The sequence below is a fragment of the Dasypus novemcinctus genome, chromosome 1 (assembly GCF_030445035.2).
Source record: "Dasypus novemcinctus isolate mDasNov1 chromosome 1, mDasNov1.1.hap2, whole genome shotgun sequence".
Taxonomy (NCBI): Eukaryota; Metazoa; Chordata; class Mammalia; order Cingulata; family Dasypodidae; genus Dasypus; species Dasypus novemcinctus.
This window is the reverse complement of record NC_080673.1, coordinates 157,237,536-157,249,638: the sequence shown is the minus strand read 5'-3', so window position 1 is coordinate 157,249,638 and position 12,103 is coordinate 157,237,536.

Genomic DNA, 12,103 nt, shown 5'->3' with positions numbered 1-12,103 from the left:
AGAGAAGTATAAAACACCTGTCCTATGGCACCTTTTTCAATTTTTCATAACTTGATCAATATTTTACCAAATATACCATTTTGATTTAATTTTTTGAATTTTTGTACTTAAACACACACTCTGTGCTCCTAGTATGCAAGTTTTTGATAAACCCATTCTCTCAATTAACTTCCCCCAAACTAATCAATATAGTCATTTATGTCAAAATTTAGTTTTATACTAAAGTGTTATTTTGTCAATCTCTTTATATTAATGTTCCTCTTTAAACAGAGTCATATAATCTACTTAGGAAAAGACCGTCCCTTGCCTTGAATAACCTGACAGTATCTTAAACCTACCTCTATGAAATTGTTCATTTTAAACATTCTGAAAAGCAGGAAGCAGAAATAAGTATTAAAATCTCAGGTATAAAGTAAAATAATGAATAGACAAAAGAAAAAAATCTCAAGAGGGGAAGGAACTTGACTTTTCTTAGTGCTAAATAACTGTCTTAAATCCTAAAACAATCTTCCAAAATAGATATTTTACTTCATTTTATACATTTTACACAGGAGGAAAAGGATGGAAGATTAAGTAAGTTGCCCAGGGTCAAAATGTGGCAGAGCTGAGCCACACACCCAGGTAGGGTTGCCAGCTTTTGCAAGTAAAAACATAGCATAGGTATATCCCAAATATTTCATGAGACAAACTTGTACTAAAAAAAGTATTTGTTTATCTGAAATTGAGATTTAATTGGGTGATGGGTATTTTATGTGGAATCCTAAACCTCGGCCTATCTGAGTCCAGAACAAAACACTGCCTTTGCTATCTGGAAGGTAAGAATGTGAAAACCAGTTTAGGTCACCCAAATTGAGTGATGTGCCTCTCACGGTGACACAAAAGAATACCAGGCTTTGTAATAACATGACTGAGCTTGAATCTCAGTTCCACCATCCATTAGCTTGGGATTTGAAGCATGGTAGTGAAATTTCTGGGTTTCTGTTTCACTTCCCAAGGAATGGGTATAATACCTGCAGGTTTTTTGTGAGAATTAATTGAGATAAAGTAATGTGAAGAATTTATTGCATTTCCTAGAGCATACTGAACACTTAATAAGTGGATATTATAGTTATTATAATTTTTTAAAGTTCAACTTTATTCTACAATAACTAGTTGCATTGTCTTAAATTTGCCTGGTTTCTTTTATTTATTTATTTATTTTTAAAGATTTATTTATTTATTTAACTCCCCCCCCCTCCCCTGGTTGTCTGTTCTCTGTGTCTATTTGTTGCGTCTTGTTTCTTTGTCCGCTTCTGTTGTCGTCAGCAGCACGGGAAGTGTGGGCGATGCCATTCCTGGACAGGCTGCACTTTCTTTCGCGCTGGGCAGCTCTCCTTACGGGCGCACTCCTTGCGCGTGGGGCTCCCTTACGCGGGGACCCTGCATGGCAGGGCACTCCTTGCGCGCATCAGCACTGCGCATGGGCAGCTCCACACGGGTCAAGGAGGCCCAGGGTTTGAACCGCAGACCTCCCATGTGGTAGACGGACGCCCTAACCACTGGGCCAAGTCCCTTTCCCTGCCTGGTTTCTTTTAAAAGTTGAAAAAATATTTTTTTCCGGTTAAGAAACGTGCTAGGCTCACTGAGAACAATTTTCCTCTGGTTGTAGCTCATACACTGATGATGTAAACAAAAAATATATATACCTGAGAAATAAAACAAGATGACAAGATTGGGAATTTGCTTCTGTATGTAGGCATGGGATCTTCATTTGCTCATGGTTTGCTTGTCATTTTAAACTTCTTTCAATGATTTTAATGAGTTATATGAAACAGTAGAAGCAATAATTCTAGGAAACTTTTCTTCCTCCTGTCAACTAAATTCTTGGTTGGCATCATGGAACTCCATTGAATTTATTATAAAACAGATTTTCTCCAATGAATGATACAGACACACAAAAAATCTTACATGTTCAGATGACTCATTTGTTGTATGGTGTACACAACTTCCTATCCTAGCTTTCACACTTCCAATCATACACATTTCTCCCTCCAAAACTATAATGTTGAATTGAATATTATTGTTTCTTGGGATAATGCTTATTAGTTCTGTGCTCTTGAGAAAATTACTTAATCTTTCTGAGCTTCAATTCCTTATCTATAAAATGGAAATACAAAACCTACCTCATAAGGTTTTTGTGAAAACGAATGCAGCAAGATTATACTAGATCACATATGTATAAAAAAAGACACTTAACAAATATCCTTTCTCTTCCTTTCTCATTTCTCTAAATTCTTGAACAGCACCTGAACTGGAACTTTGCAGCCTATTGCTTAGATCTCACCTGTACCCAATATGTTGTAATGAGCCTATTTATAACCAGGTACCTGTGGCTATTAAGCAGCTATCCATATGTGACAATGCAGAGCCAGTATTATCAACTTGTTTCTAAATAATTTATTATGTAATTCTAGCAAAATGTGACCAAATGAAATGATAAAAAAATCTGTGTTTTATGTCTGCAGAGTGCTTAACAATGTTAAATAATAATCTTTCATTAAGGCATAAAACTAGTCCAAGTATTTGTTCATTCATTCAATGTATAATTACTGAGAATCTATGATGTGCTGGACACTATTCTAAGCACTAGAGATACATGGGAGCAAAAGCCCTTTCCTCAGACACCTAGAGAGGAGGGGAAACAGGCCAGAAAAGAGATGTTTACAGTACAGTGGGATTAAGACAAGGGAGTACATTCAAAGGCTCCCTAACCAAGATTTTGGGAGGAAAGGGACTGGAAGCCTTTAAGGGAAAAACTGTCTTTTGCTGAAATTGAAGGTAAGTAGGGATTTTATTGTCATATCTAGAACATACCTGCTAGGACGTTTTTCCTATTTACCCAAATTAAAAAGGGTAACAGCGATTGCCATTATTTTGTTTTCCCCTCTAAAGTGTGGTAAGCTTGGCACAGTCTACCTAGCACTGGACTTCTTTTCCTCCACCCGGCAGTAACCTTGACTGATAGGAAGAACATAACTACATTGGATTATCTGTTTAGTAGGCTATTTTTAATCTGGTTCCCTGTCTTGCTTTGTCAGCTGCCTCTAAATCTTCATAATCCTATTAGAACCACCTCTAATTATAGATGCTTATGTGCATGACATTGATTTGTGTTTTCATTTAGAAACTTGTGTAATTTGAGGGGTGCTGGCTCTCAAATTATTAAATTTTTGATACTCTGTCTTACTATACTCCAAGGCCTTTAGCCAGAGAGTCAATGATATCTCCTGAAACTTTATAACCATAATAATTACTTTTGATGCAATTTATTATTAATATCTAATTCGGCTATAAGAATTATAAACTCCATGAGGGTAGGAACTGTGTCTACATTGTTTATTATTGAATCTCTAATGTCTAATCCAATGCCATGCATATGGTCATTCATTTATCAAATATTTATTAAGTGCACTCTCCTCTAAGTATTGGGGATGCACCTATAAGGGAAATTATACCCCCATCCTCAGGGAGTATATATTCTAATGGGGTGTGAAAGACAATAAACATGGTAGTAAACATTTAATAAGTCAGGTGGATAATTAGTGATATGATAACAAAAAAGAAAGCAGGGTAAGGGAATAGAGATGTACGTTTAAGGAGGGACTCTTTTTGATGGGGTAGTCAGGAAAGGCTTCATTCAGCAGAGGCCTGAATATAATGAACAAGCTAGCCATGCTCACTGTTTTAGTCAGCCAAAGGAGTGCGGATGCATAATACCAGGAATTGGTTGGTTTTTATAAAGGGTATTTATTTGGGGTAGGAGCTTACAGATACCAGGCCATAAAGCATAAGTTACTTCCCTCACCAAAGTCTATTTGGAGCAAGATGGCTGCCGACGTCTGCGAGGGTTCAGGCTTCCTGGGTTCCTACATTCCTGGCACTTGCTTTCCTCTGGGTTCCAGGTTCCCTTTTTCCTGGGGTTGGCTTCTCTTTCTTCTGCATGCTTACTACCCAGGGCTCCAGCTTAAGTCTTCAGCATAAAACTCCAACATCAAAACTCCAACATTAGAAACCCTCAACTCTGTTGTTTGCCGTGCCTTTTATCTGTGAGTCCCTACCCACCAAAGGGTGGGGACTTAATGCCCTAATCATAACTCAATCATGCCCAGGTATAGATCAGACTACAAACATAATCCAATATCTACTTTTAGAATTCATCAATAATATCAAACTGCTACGCTCACCAACAGGGGAGAGACTGTCTGGTAAGAAAACACCATGTGCCAAGCCCAAAGACAGGATTGCACTTGGAATGTTTAAGGACTAGCAAGGAGGCCTACATGGTTAAGAGAGAGGAAGCAAGGGGAAGAATAGTAGGAGTTAAGGTTTGAGAAGACAAATCATGTAGGGTCTTATAGGCCAAGATAAGAACTTTGGGCATTATCTTGAAGTAGATGGAAGCCATTGATGAAGCAAAGGAAAGGTGTCACCAACATATGATAAAAGACTCACTCCAGCTGTGGCACTGGAAAATAGACTATTGTTGGGTGGGGCAAGTGAGAAAGCAAGGAGGCCAGTTAGGAGACTACTATAAAAATTCAGTGAGAGAAGACAGGTAGAAGTGTAGGTGATGAGAAGGGCTTGGATTCTGGACATATTTTTAAGGTAGAGACAGTAAGATATGCTGTCTAATTTGGATGTGTGGTGGTTTGAAACTATGTACCCTAGAAAAGCATGTTCTTAATTTTAATCCATTCATGTGGGTGTGAACCCATTGTAAATTGGACCTTTTGATGAGAGCACTTCAATTAAGGTGTGTCCCACCTCAGTCAGGATGGGTCTTAATCCTATTACTGGAGTCCTTTATAAATGACTGAAATTCAGACAGGGAAAGACAAAACCACAGGAAGCAAGTAACTGAAATAGAACCTGGAAGAGAACAGAGAAGCCCAGGAGGGCTGCCATGTGCCCTGCTTCATGACAAAGGATAACCAACAGCGAGTCCCAGAAAGCCACAGTCTTAAGAGAGAAAGCATGGCCTTGATGATGTGCTGATTTTGACATTTTCCCTGCCTCAGCCCATCCAAGAATCCTAAAAATCCCATGGAATAAACACCAAGAAAACAAGACCACAGCAAATAAAAACAAAATTGTATGAAAATAGGTGTCAGAAAGAAAAATTTAAAGAATCCAGAATGAAGATAATGCTCCATAAAGAAATGGGAAAATGAGGGGTAATGTAAGGGATAACAAGGACATTCCACAGGGTATGAGAACAGAGTTCCTTCTAGGGTCCCATGATGGAGCACATATTTTCACTATGCATTGAGGAAGGACATTTGCCAAGGACATTTACCTCTTTGAAAGATTATAATTTATGATACCATCTGTGCATTCTCTCCCCTCTGGGGAGGGTTGTTAACCTTGAACTTATGCCTAAGTCACACACGTGGCTGCATGCTGAGGACTTAGAGGGACCTGGGTCCCCACAATCCACCCCCATATAGCATCCTATGTTGACCATAGGACAAACATTGCACCCACATTCCACAGCAATGGTATAAAAGACAACAGCTAAAGCCATTATGTGTCTTTCAGTGACACTTGCTATTCTACCTGGCACAAAAACAGCCAATGAATAGAACCACCAGGGGGTGTGCTTTACTCTACATCTAGCCTTGATAGTAAAATTACACAACTCACTGGGTAATCACCCGACATCATGGATTTCCTCTTGTCCCGTTCCATGCAGACAGGGGTGATATGATCTAGTGTAACAGACACAGCTTGTTAACCATCCTAAGCTTTATAAACAGCACATCCTCTAATAAAGGCCTGGGCTTATTCATCTATTCCCTTATAAAGGAAAAAATATAATTATGAGTCTCATTGAAAGATGGCAGCCTAATCTCACCTTTAATGAGAAGGTCTTGGTCCAAACTTGCCAATGGGTCATATTCTGCCATGCCAGCAAGGTGTCCCACACTGTCCAATTTGCAGGAGTTATGACCCTAGGAAAGCCAGTAACACCTAACACATTGGGTTCGATTGTGGGCATGTGTTATTGCTAAGCCCACTGTAGAAAGGTATTGCCTAGGGCACTATGGGCAAAAATAAAGATGTTTATAGGAAACAATAAGGGTCAGATCATTCTGGTCTAACAGTATACAAGCAACATTTCCATTAGTAGACAGCAAGTACCAGGTAGGGGAGTCCTATGAGGAGGCTTCCAATACCATACATTTTTCCCAACTAGATTCTCTGAGTTTTCTATGGCAACCTCAAAAACTAGTTTAGGCATAAGAAGAGTCCACAAAGACACACAGAGGAACACACTATCTGCTGTCCTGACTGGTTTCCTTTCTACCTTCACCTGTCAGCTTTCAAGGAACCAATGAGGAAGACATTCTGTTTGGAGTTATCCAGGACTTCTTTTGATTCCAGGACTTGTAAACTAGACCTAGTGATCAGGGTCTTTGGTGGGCTTTATTCTGACCAGACACCTTCCCTGTTTTCTACACTAACCTGCCTGAACTTCCCCCTCAAGGAGTTTACACCCTTATTCTTAAGGATCTAAAGGGCAATGGTAATTCTTCTGTAGCTGCTTCCTGCTGGTTAGGGGCAATAGTTCCCTGCCTCATGGAATATGAAACTCTCTTGTTACTCTATTGAGGTTGAGGGAAGGTTGGCCCAGCACCTTGGTTGGAACTGGATGAAATCCCACATGACTAATAAATATCTTATCTGGAAAGTGTTGATTCTGGAAGAAATAAACTTATTAGAATTTTGAAGATACAGTTAACTCTCGGGGGAGATTGTGGTAGACCTCTTGGGTTTGGTATAAGCTGCCACCCCCATCTGTGGTGGTTATGCCTAGGACACCTAGGAGAGGTATGAGGAGAGGCACTGTTCTAGACATAAACTCACAAAGACAATACAAGCAACAATAAGATAAGCATATGTCAAGCAAAATAAAGACAATACTTAGTCATTCTTTTATCTTATAGGCACATTCATTAATTACTTAGAAAATGAATTAAGTTTACCAAGACTTTTAACATGTTCAATAATCCTCTATATATGATCTAGAATAGAAGAGATATTATCATATTCATCAGGTATAGCCTTTAATGCTAATCAATGCATTGATCAATGCATAAGTTCCTCTGTGAGCTATAGTTAATAGATCTAAGCTCCAGGTTTACAATACTATACATGTTGTCTCCCCATGGGAGGAGGCCATAATGCCAACTGTGTCGGTTTAGGTTCTACTCACATTACTCTGGAACTGCTCCACTTGGTATATCCTTCATATAGTCAGCATGCTGCAGCACCACTGGCCCTTGGAGGGAAGCTCCAGTGTTTCACCGACCTGGTGCATAGTGCCCTTTGGCATTATGAAACAAAGCCAGTTTGGAGGTGTATTAGTCAGGTATTATGCTGATGCAAAATACCAGAAATCTGTTGGCTTTTATAAAGGGTATTTATTTGGGACAGAAACTTACAGTTGCCAGGCCATAAAGCATAAGTTACTTCCCTCACCGAAGTCTGTCACCACGTGCTGGAGCATGAGGGCTGCTGATGTCTGCCAAGAGTTCAGGTTTCCTGGGTTTCTCTCTTCCCAGGGCTTATTTCTCTCCAGGCTCAGTTGCTCTGCTACTCTGTGTGCCTACTTCCTGGGCTGTAGCTCAAAACTCCAGCATCAAAACTCCAACTAACTCCTCTGCTCTGCCATGTAGTTTTCTCTGTTAGTCCTACTAACATGGCTCAATCAAAACTTTAAACATTATTTTAAACAGTAAAAGTGAAACCTCTGAATCCAATATAATCTAATATGCCCCAAGGAACAGACCAGTTTAGAAACAGAACCCAATATTCCTTTTCAGAATTCATAAATAATGTCAAACTATTAGAGAAGGCAATGTTAATCTGGCCATATTGAGCCATCACTGGCTGCTGCAGGAGTCTGAAACTGCAATATACTTTCCATCCACTCAGGAGCCATGTCCAGAAAAGTAGCAAATCCTTTTATTATTTTAGGGGTTGCAGTGAGCAACCATGCCAATAACTCAAATGGAGAGGTACCATGCAAGGTGCTGGAGGCCTGATTTTAATGCAATGAAGTCTATCGCTTAATTTTTATGAACTTTCTAAATACTTCCAATGCAGTTTAGAACATATTGAATTAACTTACCTATTTTTAGTACATAACTTTTTAACTCTACAGCTTTACCATGATTATGTTAACTATCAACTATTTTAGCAGTACAGAAAAAACTACTTTCTTCTTATTTTATGAAAACCTAAAATTCCCAATGGAATTAAGTTTATCTTCCCTCACCACCACTTTAATATGCAGTTCGAGGTGACCTCTGACAGGTTTCCCTGTCATGACGTTACTTTTTTTATTAATATCAGTTCAGGTTTCTATTTAAAAATGGCTTCCTGGAATTAGCTATTTAAATACTTCAGTTTAGACCAAGGGTTCTTAACAAGGGGTCCATGAGCTTGAATTGAAATTTTTTAAAAACATTTTTATTGTGGGGATGTGTTGGTGCAGGTATGATATATTAATTAAATAATATACAGTATAGTGTGGACTTAGTAAGGAGTTCATGGTTTTTTTTACCTGACCGACAAAAGGGTTCGCAGAACAAAAAAGGTTAATAACCCCTGGTTTAGACAATGCTTTTACAAACTTTTTATAATTAATCATAAGATACGTTATGTTATTGATATCAGTTCAAGTTTCTATTTAATAACAGCTTCCTGGAATTAGCCAATTAAATATTTCAGTTTAGAAAATGCTTTTGTAAACTTGCTATAACTATCTAATATCACATAGACTATAGTTACTTCATCTCAAGATAATTTTCACCTTTACAAGACACATTTCTTACTTAGTGCTACCTTCCACAATACCTTCTACAACTTTCTATATTCATTAAAGCCTTGTCTTACATATTTCGATCCTGAGTTTATTTTAAAAACTAGCCATCCTATCTTAGGACAAAACACATTCCCTTAAACAAACTTAACAAATTTTAGTCAGCATTGACTATGAATTATCTTCCATAAACCTTTGCCTTCTTTCTATATCCATTTAAGTCTCATATCCCTCATTCTGTTCAGTGAAGGAAAAAAAACTATTCATTTCAATTTAGGCAAAAACCGATTTAAAAAAGAGGTTTGTGATAATTTCACTAAACAGAAACTTACAACTTTCATCATTTTAAAGATATAATACATATAGTGCTAATTTATTTCATTAGTATCCTATAAACCTAGGGAGATTATTCCCAAGTTAAATAAAATTAGGACAACTATAGTTTATGCAAGAGATATTTTTTTTCCTTCCTTCACAGGAGGCTAAAACCTTTTTTTCCTTAATAAAATTGTGAATAACGTCAAAAGCATACTGACAGTCAAGTTCTAGAATATATTATATTTCTTTAATTTGTTTAATCATAATTTAGAAAAAATCTTTATATTGCTTTCAAGGACGTTTTCTTTACTTACTGTTATTTGGCCATTGGATTATTACTGTCATCTCAAAAGCTATTAAAATTTAATTGGAGAATTACAGGACAGACTATACAAAACAAGGTTTATTCTGTAATATCCCCTCTGTCCCTATCATTTTAATTTCCAGGCCTAGTTGACAGAATTCTAGGCTAAACTCACATCTCCCCTATCTTTCCACACCCAGTCCATCTTCAACTGATTTTAATGACTCACTGGAATTCAAAAGCCCTGAATGACTCCAAAGTAGCACTTTCCTTACTGAAGAAAGAAAACTACCCAACTATAAAAGGTTGTTTTACAAAATAGGATGGCTTTAGATATTCTTCCTGAGTCACAGGGTGGGAGCTGTGCCCTCATTAATGTTCAATGTTGTGTATATAGTCCGGATCACTCCCATAATATTCTATGGAATGTGGATGCAATGCTTGTCCTATGGTCAGCATAGGATGCTATGTGGGGGTGGATTGTGGGGACCCAGAACCCCCCTCCCAAGTCCTCAGCACGTAACCACTTGTGTGACCTAGACATAAGTTAAAGGGGAAAGAGTGCATAGATAGTATCATAAATTATAATCTTCCCGAAGCAGTAAACATCCTTGGTAAAAGTCCTTCCTAAGAGCATAGTGAAAACATCACCACACCCTGTGTGTATGCCTCACAAACTCTGTTCTCATACCCTGTGGAATGTCCTTGTTCTGAAACCCCTTATAGATCAGCCCTCATTTTCCAAGTCTCTTTGTGGAGTGCTGTCTTCATTCTCTGAACTGCTGTCATTAGAGAGCCTTTCCTGTCCTTTAAGTCCCAATAAAGCTTATGCTTGACTAAATGCGAGGTGCATTCTTTGGTCTCACAACCTCACCAACTGGTGCCCTTTAGGAGTTGGGTTGTAACATTGATTAAAAAGGAAAATGCAACTATACGTCAGTTATAAGAAACAAAATTTAAATATAATGATACAGAAGGTTCAACAGAAGGGGACAGAAAAGGCCTAACATGTAAACTCCAATCTAAGACAGTTGATTTAACTATATTACTATCAGGCAAGGGAGATTTCAAATCAAGAGATATTACCAGATCTAAAACAGGGACACTTAATGATAAAAGGGTTAATTCACCAAGAAGATGTAACAATCCTACATGTGTATGTACCTAATGATACACTTCAAAAAGTCATGAAGCAAAATCTGACAGCATTTAGAGACAAACCTACAATACAGTTAGAGATTTTAACAATCCTTTCTTAGCAATTGATAGAATAAAATTTTAAAAATAGTAAGACACTATTTTCAACAACCAATTTAATCTAAATGACATTTATAAACCAAATTCATTTCAATTTCACTTTGAACATTTACCACAAATGACCAAACGCTGGACCATAAAGCAAGTCTCATTACATTTCGAGGACCATAATTATACAGAATATATTCTGTGTCTAAAATAATTAAATTAGAAATCCATAACAGAAGGAAATCCAGAAAATCTCCAAATATTGAAATCAAGCAATACATTTCTAAATAAACCATGGGTCAAAGAAGAAATACAAGAAAAATTAGAAAATATTTTGAACTAAATGATAAAATAAAACCCCACAATATAGCGAAATGTGTGAGATGCAGCTAAAGTAGTATTTTGTAGGGAAATGCTAGCTTTACATGCTTGTATTAGAAAAGAAGAAAAGCTTAAAATCAATGATTTAAGCTTCCATATTAGAAACTAGAAAAAGAAGAGCAAATTACACTCAAAGTAGGAGAAGGAAGGAATTAGTAAAAATTAATAAAAATTTAAAAACCAGTGAAGAAAATCAATAAAGCTAATGTAACCAGATTTTGTCTAGCTTCTTGACTATGCTGCAGAAATGAATTTCAAGAGCACATTGGATGAGTTGGCCAGTAATTTATTAAGGTAGGGAGGGAAAAGAAATGGGAGAAAATAACAGATCATGGGTCCCAGGTAGAGAGGAAGGGGCTGAAAAGTGATAAAGTGGGCTGACGTATAAAATACAATTCCCCATTATAGATTATAAATGACCTGGTTTTACTTGCATGTTGATCCATGCAGGGGGACACTATAAGAGCAGGGCACAGAAGGCAGGAACAGAGCAGGACCGGCACCGGGATTGGCACCAGGACAGGGTGAAGGCAAGAGAGCAAGAGGTCTTCCGCTTGCTTTTCAAACCATTAATTATTCCACCCCTTTGCTAATGGCAGGGGAGGAGTTTCAGCAGTTTGTTGTTTTGATTGATTATCCCACCCATCAGTTCCCCAGGAGGGCCCAATTATAAATTCCTTGGGGAACATCTGGGGCTTCTCCTGGCTTCTGGAGGGAATCTTGTTCTGAATGGCAGAATCTTTGCGGGGGGCGGGGAGGGATCTTCTCGGGGATATTGATGACCACGTGTACTCTTTGCCAGCTTCCAGATCCATCTACTGATTCCCTGTCTTCCTAGCCGGCTTCACTAAGGGTTAGTTCTTGGAAAGATGAATAAAATCAATAAAACTTAGCTAGACTGATCAAGAGAAAAAGAAGGAATCATAAATTATCAATGGCTGGAAAGAAAGAGGGGGCACCACTGTGGATGCTACAGATGTTAAAATGAT